The 15,615-nt window shown below is 49.3% G+C and overlaps 1 long non-coding RNA gene across 1 annotated transcript in view; it reads left to right on the top strand.

The window, feature by feature from the left end:
* LOC147124641 (uncharacterized) overlaps window positions 1-653 on the top strand; it is a 50,894-nt gene extending 50,241 nt beyond the window's left edge. The window contains exon 3 of the long non-coding RNA XR_015080064.1: window positions 431-653. This is a non-coding gene — a long non-coding RNA (uncharacterized LOC147124641). The remainder of the gene's footprint in view (window positions 1-430) is intronic.
* Window positions 654-15,615: the final 14,962 nt, after the last annotated feature.

The raw sequence follows: 15,615 nt of genomic DNA, 5'->3' as shown, positions 1-15,615 counted from the left end.
GGCCCGGCATCTGATCCGCTCATCTTCCACTCATTTTATAGAGGAGTCCTTCAGCAGGTATTAAGCCCTTCATTAACATATGCAAGGGGCTTAACCCCAATGTGTGCTTTTTCACTCGCTAAATAAACCTAGTGATGTACAATAACAGTTTGATGCTCCCCATTTATGATTCCTTTTTCTATTTGGAAGAATAGATTCATATTCGCCAAGATATGCAGGGGTTCTGGCTACATTTCTACAAGAAACATCATCCTACTTGAAAACAAATAACCCTGTGTAGAGAAAATTCAACAAATTATGAAAATTACTTGTATCAGGGATTTTTTTGCATGAACTTTGCTAATATGTCAATTGCCCTGTAAATTACTTTTCACTTAAGTTGTACAAGACATTGGATTTAATGCTTCATTGCCTGTTTTTTTTCTGACAGGTCAGGCAGTGTTAGAGTGGCATTGGTGCAACATTTCAAGGGAAATGGAGGCACCTCTGTAACGGCAGGAGCAGTTGAAGAAACGTTTCGGCAAAGCCTGGCACAAGCGCCTAACCAATCTGGTTCCTTGGATCGCTTCATTGTAGACTTGACCTCAATTCAATTCACTGGTACATTGCAGAACAATGTTTTCTGGAGCTTATAATACTTATTCCAGCATCTAAAGTGGATAATCTGCATTACACTAAAATACTATGGATATGATGGTGACAGGAGACAGCAGCTGAATTTTTCACATCCGTCTTCACTTAAACTTTTTTGAGGCCCTATAACACATAGAAGTCTGTAAAGCTGGTGTTACCAAGAAATTCAAAGCATTATAGAGGAAGGGCAGTATAAGTAGAGTATTTTTGTTTGAAGTAATCCCCTTTTATAGAAGACAATATTATCCTCTTGTAGGAGTCTCTGCACTCCTAGCAAAGAATCTATAAACTCACTAGTAGTTAACAAACTGAGTTTAATGTACTAAAACTTTACAAAACAAGAAAATGCAGGAGAAGCTCTAAACAGGTCTATTCACTATCACTCCACACGAGGACGAGCTGGAAATGCCCTCAACCTCTGACGTCATGACGTCATCACGTTTCCCGCCGTTGGGACATCACATGACCCACGTGATGACGTCATCGCATCAGATCGTGATTTTGTCGAACTAGCTCTGTTTAACCAGAGCCAACATTAAAAGGTAATAAACATGATTAAAGGCACTGTGAGAGTCTCTTAGTGGCTTTGCCACATACGCCCCCCCAGAATTGTCTTTAACGAGAAGAATCAATCGCTGAGGAGGTCGGACAAGCCTGTTGGACCGACTCCTAAATTCCCGGAGGGGAAAACGCTGAGCAGGCGGCGAGCTGGCAGGTAACACGGTGCTGTCAGGTGTGGCGGTGGCCAGCGGCCAGCCGCGGCGCGGAGGCTGCGCCAACTCGATCGGTCGTTCGAGGTCCAGGTGCACAGGCTTAAGGCGATCGACAGAGATGTGATCAGGCTTGCCCCCGACGTCGATCACGAAACTCTTGTCCCCTGCCTGCAAAACCTGGAAGGGCCCTGCATAAGGAGGTGCGAGCGGGGTACGATGGCTGTCTTGGCGCACAAAAACGAACTTGGCCTTTGACAACTCCCCCGGGACGTTGGACGAAGGCAAACCGTGCTCTGAGGTCAGAACTGGGTGGAAACAGTGGGCTGCATCCCGGTGGGTCTCTCTTTGCCTGGCCGCGGACCATGGCCGCGTAGGGGACGGCAGGAATTCACCCGGAACTCGAAGTGGTTGCCCGTAAACCATCGCCGCCGACGATGACTGGAGATCTTCCTTCGGCGCCGTGTGGAGTCCTAACATCACCCACGGAAGTTTGTCGACCCAGGATGCATCCAGAAGGTTGGCCCTGAGCGACGCCTTCAAGGAACGGTGGAACCGCTCGCACAAGCCGTTCACTTGCGGGTGATAGGCCGTAGCGCAGTGGAGTTTAACGCCCAACACGGAAACCACCTCATTCCACAGTTCGGACGAAAATTGCAGCCCACGATCCGCCGAAATATCTGCAGGGACACCAAACCGGGCTACCCCATGATGAAATGAAAGCTCGAGCAACATCCACAGAGGTAGTGGACGTCATGGGGACTGCCTCCAGCCACCTCGTGGTGCGATCCACCATTGTCAAAAGGTACGTAAAGCCCCAGGACGGTGGAAGCGGGCCCACTAAGTCAATGTGAATGTGATCGAATCGCCGCTCCGGGACCTCGAAGATGGCGAGTGAGGCCCTGACATGCCGCTGCACCTTGGCCCGTTGGCAAACAACACAAGTGTTCGCCCAGTCTCTGATGTCTTTGCGTATTCCCCTCCATACGAATTTGGAGACCAGCAGCTTTTGCAACGCCCGCACTCCAGGATGCGATAGGCCGTGTATGGCATCAAAAACAGCCTGGCGCCATTTAGACAGGACAATTGGACAGGGTGCACCCTGTAATGATCAATAACATGTCATTCTATAGTGGACACTAGGTGGAGCCGTAGAGCTGTGTAGAGCTGTATATAGCTGTATGTATATAAGGCTACACTACCCAGCTGTATGTATATTAAGACTACATTACCCATGAGGCACTAGGCTACCCAGAAGGCAGCATTCAAGATGGATGCCTCTACAGATACTGTACCTAGTCCACATGTGCTCAATTAAGTGTCTAGCAAAAGCTAGCTGTGTTCATAATAAGAATGTCTATTTATTAATGAACATAATACACCCAATGAAACATCGCAGAGCAGAGTAGTACCTGCGGAATGGAACGGCAAATCCCTCGGCTGGAGGCTGGCTGGAACCGAACGAAAAAACTGGGTCTCCGAGTCGGCCGCTTGGTCAGCCGCCATCTGTGTGTAGTCAATGCCCAATTGGACGGCCTGGACGGTGGCACGGGATAGGCAATCGGCGACGACGTTGTCCTTACCGGCCACATGCCGGACGTCGGTGGTGAACTCCGATATGTACCTCAGCTGCCTTTGCTGCCGAGCCGACCATGGTTCCGCAGACGTGGCCATTGCGAATGTCAATGGCTTGTGGTCAACAAACGCGATGAAGCGGCGCCCTTCGAGGAGGAAGCGAAAATGGCGGATGGCCAAAAACAAAGCCAACAGCTCTCGGTCGAAAGTACTGTATCGGCTCTCATGCCGTTGTAGCTGGCGGCTAAAAAAGGCCAGAGGTTGCCATGCGCTGTCGACCCACTGCTCCTGGACGGCCTCCACCACGTAGTCTGACACGTCTGTCGTGAGGGCGATGGTGGCTCCCGGCAGGGGGTGTGCCAACATGGTCGCGTTGGCGAGTGCAGTCTTCGTCTCCTCGAAGGCGCGATCCATATCTTGCGACCATACAACGGGCTCCTTTCCCGTCGTGCCCCTGAGGGCCGCGTAGAGCGGACGCATGAGCTGCGCTGCCCTGGGGATGAAACGATGATAGAAGTTCACCATCCCCAGGAACTCCTGTAAGGCTTTCACGGATTTCGGTTTCGGGAACTCCGCGATCGCCTCCACCTTGACTCGAAGTGGCATTGCCCCAGCGGGGGTTATGCGGTGGCCCAGGAAATCAAGTTGCGCTTGGCCGAAGCGGCATTTGTCCGGGTTAACAATGAGGCCATGCTGCTGAAGCCGTCGAAAAAGGACCCGAAGGTGCTCGAGGTGTTACTCCTTGGAGGTGCTGGCAATCAGAATATCATCCAAATAAACAAATAAAAAAATCAAGGTCCAGCAGGACTGAATCCATGAGGCGCTGAAATGCCTGCACCGCGTTCTTAAGTCCAAAGGGCATTCGTAGGAATTCAAAAAGTCTAAAGGGGGTAATGACCGCCGTCTTTTCGACATCTTGAGGGTGCACTGGCACCTGGTGGTAACCACGGACGAGGTCGACTTTCGAGAAGATGGACGTCCCCGCCAAATGTGCTGAGAAGTCCTGTATATGGGGAATGGGGTAGCGGTCGGGCGTCGTTATCTCATTGAGGCGGCGCTAATCACCACAGGGCCGCCATCCCCTGCCGTGCTTGGGGACGATGTGGAGCGGGGAGGACCAGGGACTACTGGACCGATGGATGATCCCCATTTTCTCCATCACGGCAAACTCCGCCTTCGCCGCCACTAGCTTGCTGAGCTCTAAACGTCGCGCCCTGGCGTAAACTGGAGAGCCGGTAGTCTAAATATGATGCTCCACCCTATGCTTGACGGTCGAAGCCGAAAAGGTGGGCTTCGTCAGCTCGGGGAACTCCTCGAGGAGACAGGCGAAATCGTCGGGCGGTGGCCGCGCACATGAAATCGTGTGTGACGCAGCCATGCTGCGCGCCCCTGAAATATCGTCGAGCATGGCGGCGTCAACGAGGCGTCGATTTTTCACGTCCACCAACAGGCCGTTGGCGCCCAAAAAATCAGCACCCAACAGGGCCTGCGAGATTTGGGCGGTGATGAAATTCCAGGTGAAAAGCTGTCCACCGAAACAGACCTGGACGAGCCGCTTTCCGCAAGTGCGGATCGAACCCCCGTTGGCCGCTTGCAGAGGGGGACCCCGTCCGCCAGACCGAAAGTCGATGACCAAGGCGGGAAGTATGCTGCATTGCGCCCCCGTGTTGCATAGAAAACGACGGCCCGAGATGGAGCCAGTTAAGTAGGTGAGATTCCCGGAAGTGCCGATCACCATCGTGGCCACGGGGGAAGTAGCGGGACCAGCGTGCTTGACTCGCGGCGGTCTGCTCGACGGTCTGGTAACGAAACTGCACGGTGGGCGGCAGCAGCGGGCCTTCGGGCCGAAATGAGCATGGTAGTAACAGTAACCGGTCGTCGGAGGCGCCGTGGTCGGAGCCGGGGCCGGGCTCCTCATGGTGGGGTGTTGCGCGATGGCGCCGTATTGTTGCCGGACTGCGTAAATCTTATCCGCCTCTTCGGCGAGCACGACGCAGTCTGCGGTTTCTGCTCGGGCGAGGGCTGCCTCGACTTGTTCGGGGAGCTGAGTAAGGAACAGCTCGCGAAACAGAATGCACTGGGGCTCGGACCCCAGGAGAGTCAGCATGTGGCTCATAAGCTCCGAGGGTTTGGAGTCACCTAACCCTGGTAGCGTCAGTAAACGGCGAGTGCGCTCCGCTTTGGTAAGACCAAATACCTGCAGCAATCGTGTCTTGATGGCTACATACTTGTCAGCATTCGGGGGACTCTCCAGAAGGCTGATGATTCTCGACGCCGTCGAGCTATCGAGGGCAGAGACCACGTGGAGATATCTGGTCTGGTCCTGTACGACGTTGCGGAGTTCAAATTGCGCCTCGGCTTGCACAAACCAAGAGGCCGCCTGTTGTTCCCAGAATTGGGGGAGCTTCAAGGCCACTGCATTGGCCTCCATTCCTGGCCCGTGTTCTGCGTTAACCGCGAAAAACGATCGCGAGGATTCGGGGTCACCAATGTAGGAGTCTCTGCACTCCTAGCAAAGAATCTATAAACTCACTAGTAGTTAACAAACTGAGTTTAATGTACTAAAACTTTACAAAACAAGAAAATGCAGGAGAAGCTCCAAACAGGTCTATTCACTATCACTCCACACGAGGACTGGCTGGAAACGCCCTCTACCTCTGACATCATGACGTCATCACGTTTCCCGCCGTTGGGATGTCACATGACCCACGTGATGATGTCATCGCGTCAGATCACGATTTTGTCGAATTAGCTCTGTTTAACCAGAGCCAACATTAAAAGGTAATAAACATGATTAAAGGCAATTGTACAAGTCACTGTGAGAGTCTCTTAGTGGCTTTGCCACACTCTGATAATTTTCTTTGATAGTTTTTTCTCACCTTCGAGTTGGGCATGAAAAACGGGAATTGTCCCTTTGATCCCAGAGTAGCTCCACAATCATCCCCTGAGACTGAGTTTGGATCAACCTCAGAGCATTTGTGGAGCTGTCTGACCTCAGGAAACCAAGCTATAAGCTAGGTAATCTGCACTCCTGGCCTGCAGTTTGGTTTCCCAGGGTTCGTCAGCTCAGGAACGGCTTATAGGCCTAGTTCGCACTGTGCCTCCCACCGTTTCCAATGGAGCTACTCTGAGATGTGTCAGTAATTGACATCAACAGAACAGCAATGTCAGGGCTGAACAATACAAGATGTAATATTAGGCCAATAGCTTTAAGATTTTACCCAAAAGCCTTTTTGGAGACAGGGAGGAATTTCATAATTAGAAAAATAAAATGGAATAAATGCCTTCAGGCATGCTGGTTGCTTTTTCTTTGATGGGTGTTTATAATCCGTTTAATATGAAAAGTGGAAATTGAACTTTGTTATTAAACATACATTTCACAGTGTAAGAGAAAACCTTGCTGGCAATGGAAATTAGTTGAAGGAGTTTTCTGGCAGGTTCGCTTTCTGGAACAGCTGTGAACAACTGCCCTCAAAAACTTACTTAGAAGAGGAAATGGCAATTGTACACTTTTAATTGCTCAGCTTAAAATCACCTTTAACATAAGAACATAAGAAATAGGAGCAGGAATAGGCCACTTGGCTCCTCGAGCCTGCTCCGCCATTCAGTAAGATCATGGCTGCTCTTGGACTCAAAGCCGCTTCCCTGCCCGCTCCCCATAATCCTTCACTCCCTTATCTTGCAAAAATCTGTCTATCTCCACCTTAAATGTATTTAATGACCCAGCCTCCACAGCTCTCTGGGGCAGAGAATTCCACAGATTTATGACCCTCTGAGAGAAGAAATTCCTCCTCATCTCAGTTCTAAACGGGCGACCCTTTATTCTGAAACTGTGCCCCCGAGTTCTAGATTTCCCCATGAGGGGAAACATCCTCTCTGCACCTACCTTGTCGAACCCCCTCAGTACCTTATATGTTTCAATAAGATCACCTCTCATTCTTCTAAATTCCAATGTGTATAGGCCCAGCCTGCTCAACCTTTCCTCATAAGTCACCCCCTCATCTCTGGAATTAACCTAGTGAATCGTCTCTGAACTGCCTCCAATGCAAGTATATTCCTCCTTAAATAAGGAGACCAAAACTGTACGCAGTACTCAAGGTGTGGTCTCACCAATACCCTGTACAGTTGTAGCAGGACCTCCCTGCTTTTATACTCCAACCCCCTTGAAATAAAGGCCAACATTCCATTTGCCTTTTTGATTACTTGCTGTACCTGCCAGCTAACTTTTTGTGTTTCATGCACAAGGACCCCCAGGTCCCTCTGAACTGTAGCATTTTGTAATCTCTCTCTATTTAAATAATAATTTGCTTTTTTATTTTTCCTGCTAAAGTGTATAACCTCGCACTTTCCCACATTATACTCCATCTGCCAAATGTTTTCCCACTCACTTAGCCTGTCTATATCCCTTTGCAGATTATTTGAGTGCTCTGCACAACTTGCTTTCCCATCCATCTTTGTATCATCCGCAAACTTGGCTACATTACACTCAGTCCCTTCATCCAAGTCATTAATGTAAATTGTAAATAGTTGAGGCCCCAGCACCGATCCCTGTAGCATCCCACTAATTACCATTTGCCAACCGGAAAATGACCCATTTATGCCGACTAAAGTCCACGTCTCAATAATACACGGACTTCGGGAGAACAGTTTAACAGGTACTTTACTGAACAAGTGGCAGCTTGAAACTGAAACTACAGACTGTCTGTGTGGAGTTTGCACATTCTCCCCGTGTTTGCGTGGGTTTCCTCCGGGTGCTCCGGTTTCCTCCCACAGTCCAAAGATGTGCGGGTTAGGATGATTGGCTATGATAAATTGACCCTTAGTGTTAGGGGGATTAAATACGTGGGGTTACGGGGATAGGGTGGGATATGTGTTGGTGTAGGGGTTATGGGGATCGGGTGGGATATGTGTCGGTGCAGGCTCGATGGGCCGAAATGGCCTCTATCTGCACTGTGGGGTTTCTGTGATTCTGTGAACCCTGCTTGGGCCTTTTATACAGGGGTGGTCACTGCCAGTACTGCAGTCTAAGACCAGTTACTCCCTTAAAGGTACATACACAACAATTCCTCCCCTTTTAGATAAACAGTACATAACATTCATTTAACAACTAAATAATAACTAATTACAATTACAATTTTCTCAGTAATATATACATCAACTGAAATATAGTCATTTATAAGTTCAGTCTTTGAGGAGGCTTCCTGATCCGGACTGGATAGCACCTTTCTCGAGTATCCTGTTCTGGTGGTGGAGTCAATTCTGGCTCATTGTCATTGGTTGGTTCGTCAGCTTCCAATACCCCTGCTTCTGAGGTAGACGCAATCTGTACTTTGGGCTCATTACCAGGTGCACATGCTTGTGGTACAGGTTTGGCTTGTTCCTGTGACTCCAGAATCTGGTCAGCATGGCATCTCACGATGCTCTCTCCAACGTCCACTGTGTACATTAGTGGTCCCTGCTGTGTGCATATCGTGCCTGGCTGCCATTTTTCTGTTCGGTAGTCGCGGGCTAGACTGGTTGCCCTATCTTGAAGCTCCTGGTTGGCTTCTCATTTATGTGCTGGAACTGCTTATCCTCAACATCTCGTCTTATGTTTGGTTTGAGCAAATCCAAGCGACATCTTAGTCTCCGGTTGAAAAACAGTACGGCTGGAGTTTGGTTGGTTACTGCATGTGTCGCATTCCGGTAAGCAAACAGGAAGTTATCCACCTTGTGTTGCAGTGGTATGTCGTCATTGTACATTGCCTTTATGGCCTTTTTAAAGGTCTGAACAAACCTCTCAGCCAATTAATTTGTGGCTGGATGATATGGGGCAGATGTGTAATGTTTCACCCCATTATTCTTCAGGAACCTCCGGAAATCCTCAGACACAAACTGTGGGCCATTGTCGGAACAGATCTGTTCTGGCAACTCATTCCTGGCGAAGATGGTCCTTAGGACTGCAATAGTTTTCTCCGTGGTGGTGGAGGACATTTGAATGACCTCTGGCCATTTCGAATGGGCGTCCACAGCGATTAGAAACATTGAGTCCATAAATGGACCTGCGAAATCAATGTGTACCTGTTACCATGGAGATGAGGGCCACTCCCATGGATGTAGCGGGGCCTGTGGTGGAGCGTTTTGGACCTTCTGGCATCCTGTGCATCTCTTGGTCATATCCTCAATTTCTTTATCGATTCCCGGCCACCACACAAACGCCCTGGCTAGGCTCTTCATTTTTACCCCTCCCAAATGACCCTCGTGAAGCTCATTGAGTACTCTATCTCTCAACTTGGGTGGAATTATCACTCGGGATCCACACATCAAGGTTCCCCGGCACACTGACAGCTGTTCCCTCCTTGGCGAGAATGCTGGCAACAGTGAGTCGCCATATGCTGGCCATCCCTTCACCGTCAAATCATAGACCCGAGAGAGTGTCGGGTCATTTCGGGTTTCCTTCTCAATACTTGCGTTTGTAACAGGCAAACATTCGACTATGGTCGCATGGAATATCTCCACCGGGTCCACTGCAGGTGCTTCTTCCGCCGTAGGCAATGGTAGGCACGACAGCCCATCAGCGTTTCAATGTTGTTTCCTACCTTTGTACTCTATGTCATACTGATGTGCCCCTAGAAAAAGTGACCATCTTTGCAGCCGTTGCGCCGTCATCACCGGAACACCCTTCTTTGGGTTAAAAATTGAGACCAGGGGTTGATGATCAGTCAGTAGGGTGAATTTCTGCCCGTGCAGATAGTGATTGAACTTCTTCACCCCCCACACCAGGCTGAGGGCCTCCCTGTCAATCTGGGCGTAGTTACGCTCGGCTGAGGTTAGCGAGCGCGATGCAAAGGCTATTGGCCTCTCTGAACCGTCACGGAATTTGTGTGACAGCACCGCTCTAATGCCGTAAGGTGACGCATCACATGCCAACCGAATCGGTAGTGTTGGGTTGTAGTGGGCCAGTACTTCTTTTGAAGTGATTTGGCATTTACATTCCTGAAAGGCACGCTTACACTCATCACTCCATTTCCATGTTACACCAGTTTGAAGGAGGGCATTCAGTGGGTGCAGAATTGTAGATAAATTCGGCAAGAACTTATGGTAGTAGTTCACCAACCCGAGGAACGACCTCAGTTGCGACACATTTTCTGGTGCTGGAGCCTTGACTACAGCCTCAATCTTGTCCGGCGACTTATGCAACCCTTCCTCATCAATCATGTGGCCACAATACGAGATTTGTCTCCTGAAGAACTCGCATTTGTGACGGTTGGCTCGTAGCCCATATTCCTGCAATCTCGTGAGCACCTGTTCTAGGTTGGCAAGGTGTTCATTGTCATTTTCACCCGTAACCAGGATGTCGTCCAAATAACACTGGGTCCCCGGGATCCCTTGCAGGACTTGTTCCATTGCCCTCTGCCACATAGCCGGGGCCGATGCTACCCCAAATACCAGTCGATTGTACTGGTAAAGGCCTTTGTGAGTGTTTATCGTGAGGTATTTCCTAGATGCTTCTTCCACCTCCATTTGTAGATACGCTTGAGCCAGGTCAATCTTTGTAAAATGTTTCCCTCCAGATAGTGAGGTGAAAATATCTTCTATTCGCGGAAGCGGATACTGTACTGTGTGCAGGACTGGGTTCACAGTCACCTTGAAGTCCCCACAGATGCGAACCTTCCTTGGCTCCCCAGGCGTGCTGCTCAATGCTTTCTTCATTACAGGAACGATGGGTGTGGCCCACTCACTCCAGTCCACCTTAGACAGCACCCCCGAACGCTCCAGACTCTCCAGTTCAGCTTCCACAGCTGGGCGTATCGCGTATGACACCAGTCTGGCCTTAAAAAATTTTGGGGTTGCGTTATCCTCAATCTTTATGGTTGCCTTTACTCCTTTTAGAGTCCCAAGTCCTTGTTGGAACACCTCTTCCGCGTCAGATAGAATTTGTGACAGACGTCCAGGTGCGACATCATCATCTTTTTTGTCAGTCACAGTTAGTGCCAGAATGGAATGCCAATCCAATTGTAGTCTTCGGATCCATTCATGTCCCAATAATGGTGGTCCTCCATCTCGTAGTATATACATGTATAGTTTCTGTGTTTCCTTTCCGTTATATTCAACTGGCACCCTTATTTTTCCTCTGGGGTAGACCTTTTGCCCCGTGTATGTCTTCAATACAATGGACGTGTCCTTTAAGGGTATGTGTGAGAATAGCTGCTCATAGTCTCGTCGATTCATGACAGTTAGGGCTGATCCTGTGTCCAATTCCATCTTCACTGGGGACCCTGCTATCATGAGGGTGACCCAAATGGTTCGGTGATCTTCTTTTGCGATCACGTTGTGTAACTTTAAACAACTTAGTCGCCTGCTCCCGGAGTCCTTATCACTCTCCTGATCTTCTGAACTACTATCTGTCAGTTTCTTTACTTTCCTGTACTGTTCCTTAGTAGTTCTTGTCATGTTGGTCTTCTTTCCCGACCTGCAGACTCTTGCTATATGTCCCATTTTCCTGCATTGCCTGCATATTTTGTCTTTAAACCAGCAGTCCTTCTGCTCATGGGTTGTTCTGCCGCAGCGATAGCACTTTTCGGTTCCATACGCCATTTCGTTAGCGCTGTATTCTTGTGGTTTCTGTTGTATTTCCGCAGCTCCCCGTGCTGCTGCTTTGTAGGATACTGCCACGCTGAAAGCCTGTTCTAGCGTCAGGTCCTTTTTTGAAAGTAGTCGTTTCTGGGTTCCTTCACTCTGGAGCCCGCAGACAAACTTATCCTGTAAGGTGTCTGCCAGTCCTGCTCCGAACTGGCAGTGCTTCGATAACTTGTGTAGTTCCGTAAGATAGTCAGCATTGCTCTCATCTTTGTGCTGGTTTCTTTTATGGAACTTGAATCTTTCTGCTATCAGCAGTGGTGTAGGGCTTAGATGTTCCTGTAAGATATGAACAATCTCCTCAAAACTTTTCTCCATTGGTTTAGCTGGGGTAATTAAATTCCGCAATAGGCCGTACGTACTCGCACCCATCAGATTTAATAATACCGACGCCCTCTTTCCATCAGCCACCTCATTTGCCTTGCAGTACACTTCAATTCTTTCCACATACGTGGTCCAGTCTTCTACCTCGTTGTCGAAAGCAGTGATACTGCCACTTTTCAGCATCTTGGGCGATTTAAAATGGCGCCTCCCGCGCATTTGCTTCTTCCCCAATGGAATAAAATGGCGACTCCCGCACTTTTGCTTCTTCCCCAACGGGATAAAATGGCGCCTCCCACGCTTTTGCTTCCTCCCCTTACTGCCACGCTGCTCCTAGCGTTCTACGGGGTAATGGCGGTGACCCGTAGCTTCGGCACGTCTCGCTTTCCTCCCCCCCCCGTTTAGTTTCTCTCCGCTGTCCCGTTCTCGAGCACCGACCGCGCCCTGTGCGCTCCACCCTCTCTCTCTTGTTTTCTTTTCCCGGTGACGCTGCGCGGCCCGTTTTGTAGAGCCGCTCGATCGAGCTTGAGCCCGCCGCAGCCCGGAAGGGTCAGCGCGCTACCTGCTACCAGCACGATTCGCTGGAACCACAGTCTCTCCTGCAATTCTCCAAACACCGATGGATTCTTCGGGCGGTTGCCCTCAGTCGACGCCCGTTGCTCAGACTACGACCTTCCAGGACCTTCCTTTCAGGCGAGATCCCCGTGAGATGATGCCACACTGCAGGTGAGTTCGAACTTACTCGTCGCCACTGTAAAGTCCGCGCCTCAATAATACACGGACTTCGGGAGAACAATTTAACAGGTACTTTGCTGAACAAGAGGCAGCTTGAAACTGAAACTACAGAAGCATGCTAGGGCCTTTTATACAGGGGTGGTCACTGCCGGTACTGCAGTCTAAGACCAGTTATTCCCTTAAAGGTACATACACAACACCGACTCTCTGCTTTCTGTTAGTTAGCCAATTATCTATCCATGCTAATATATTACCCTCAACTCCGTGAGCTCTTATCTTATGCAGTAACCTTTTATGTGGCACCTTATCGAATGCCTTCTGGAAATCTAAATATAGCACATCTACTGGTTCACCTTTGTCCACCCTGCTCGTTACATCCTCAAAGAACTCCAGCAAATTTGTTAAACATGATTTCCCTTTCATAAAACCATGCTGACTCTGCTTGACTGCATTATGATTTTCCAAATGCCCTGCTACTGCTTCCTTAATGAAGGACTCCAGCATTTTCCCAACGACAGATGTTAGGCTAACTGGTCTATAGATTCCTGCTTTCTGTCTCCCTCCTTTCTTAAATAGGGGTGTTACATTTGCGGTTTTCCAATCTGCTGGGACCTCTCCAGAGTCCAGGGAATTTGGTATATTGCAACCAATGCATCCACTATCTCTGCAGCCACTTCTTTTAAGACCCTGGGATGCAGGCCATCTGGTCCAGGGGACTTGCTGTCTTTTAGTCCCATTATTTTACCAATACTTTTTCCTTAGTGATAATGATTGACTTCAGTTCACCCCTCCCTGTGGCCCCTTGATTATTCATTATAGGGATAACAAGACTAATCTCCATATGTTTAATATTTCTTCATAACTTCGTTTCCTGAGACCTAATGATATATTGATTGTCCTATGCTGCATCCTCTCAAAAGCAGCATATGTTTTCTATGGTATGGTGACCAATGTGGTCCCCACAGTAATCTAGATGGGATCTAGCCAATGTTTACTGCAGTTTTTACAGGGTCGTGTCACCATTGAGCAGCTCGGTCAATCACTTCACAAAAGCCATGATTCACCCTCGTCAGTAATGATGATCTTTTATGTCTTTATTCATTTCAGATATCAGTCAGGAACAAGCAGAAGCTCTTCTCGACAATGGTAAGCTATATATCTTGCATAATTCAATATTGATTAATTTCTATCTTGTTTTCAAATAAAGACACATAATTATTAGCTTCTATTTTTGAAATGCCTCTTTAAGTTTCATGTTATTCCCTTACAGTGGAAGGCTCCAATTCTGAACCACTGCTTTTATTGAGAGATAATTAATTTCCGTGGTACTTTTTGCAGGTTTCTATGAGATTAACTTGATGTTGTTAAAAGATGCAAGGATCTGTTACTTTTTGCCCACTTTATTCAATCAATTTTTCTGCTCCTTTACCAACAGAAAATGATGGTCTAGGTATTAAGGCTACTTTAGGGAGCAAATTCCATGTGAAACTGCAGTAAGTCTTTTCATACTGAGCTACTGTAAAATAATTCAGAGGGTGTGGATCAAACTGCCTGTAATAAGACTGCGAATTCAATATAAGGTTTTGGTTTCGAGTGGGTCCCGCAGAGGGAAGGCCAGGACTTCCTTGTGAATTCCAGAGGTGCACTCCTGTTTCTCATGGCCCCACAAAGGAAATGACATTGGAGGGATCTCTTTGTCCTTCTCACCAGCTTGTGACCTGCTGCGGCCTGGCAGGAAAGCCATGGCAGCTTCCCCGTTCAGGTCCCGATTCAAATGCCATCAGGGTTCTATTGACGTACAGTAATATGATCTTGATAGCATTTATACACCAGGCTGAGTTCGGCTGGAGCCTCATCCACCGGCAAAACCATCATTAAAATCAGAAATCGGAGGCAACAGAGCAGAGAAATGGAGCAGCTCCATTGTATTTGCTCCCCCGCTCCATTCCTGCTAAGCAGAGGGAGTTAACATTAAAATAAGAGGGAAAGAGGAACATGATAAATGAAGGCACAAATATGGGGTGATGAGTTTTGCCTCACTACCCTCTCCTCCATTTATCAAGGTGAATAAGGCAGTAGTGAGACATTTTAAAACTTGCTTCGATCTTCTCGCCAGAGACCCTCGATATGATTTTTGAGTGGGCTTTGAAATAGGTGTCTCCAGCACTCCTGCCCAAAACAGGAGGGAGCTGCATCTATCTATTCTATATATATAAAAGAGCTCTTCTGTCTGTCTTTCTGTCTGTCTGTCTGCCTGTCCGTTCTCTATATGTTCGAAAGTTATAGAGCGTACCAACACGCGCGTCACATCAAAAGGGGGGGGGTGTGTGTGTGAGGGAGGGGGGGAGTGTGTGTGTGAGGGAGGGGGGAGTGTGTGTGTGAGGGAGAGGGGGAGTGTGTGTGTGAGGGAGGGGGGGAGTGTGTGTGTGAGGGAGGGGGGAGTGTGTGTGTGAGGGAGGGGGGGAGTGTGTGTGTGAGGGAGGGGGGAGTGTGTGTGTGAGGGAGGGGGGAGTGTGTGTGTGAGGAGAGGGGGAGTGTGTGTGTGAGGGAGAGGGGGGAGTGTGTGTGTGAGGGAGGGGGGAGTGTGTGTGTGAGGGAGAGGGGGGAGTTTGTGTGTGAGGGAGGGGGGAGTGTGTGTGTGAGGAGGGGGAGTGTGTGTGTGAGGGAGGGGGGAGTGTGTGTGTGAGGGAGGGGGGAGTGTGTGTGTGAGGGAGAGGGGGAGTTGTGTGTGAGGGAGGGGGGAGTGTGTGTGTGAGGGAGGGGGGAGTGTGTGTGTGAGGGAGAGGGGGAGTGTGTGTGTGAGGGAGAGGGGGGGAGTGTGTGTGTGAGGGAGGGGGGGAGTGTGTGTGTGAGGGAGAGGGGGAGTGTGTGTGTGAGGGAGGGGGGAGTGTGTGTGTGAGGGAGAGGGGGGGAGTGTGTGTGTGAGGGAGGGGGGGAGTGTGTGTGTGAGGGAGGGGGGGAGTGTGTGTGTGAGGGAGGGGGGGAGTGTGTGTGTGAGGGAGGGGGGAGTGTGTGTGTGAGG

This window comes from Somniosus microcephalus, chromosome 1 (genome assembly GCF_052327205.1).
Source record: "Somniosus microcephalus isolate GS21.2 chromosome 1, FLI_Smic_1.0, whole genome shotgun sequence".
NCBI classification, from domain to species: domain Eukaryota; kingdom Metazoa; phylum Chordata; class Chondrichthyes; order Squaliformes; family Somniosidae; genus Somniosus; species Somniosus microcephalus.
This window is presented reverse-complemented; position numbering and strand designations above follow the sequence as displayed.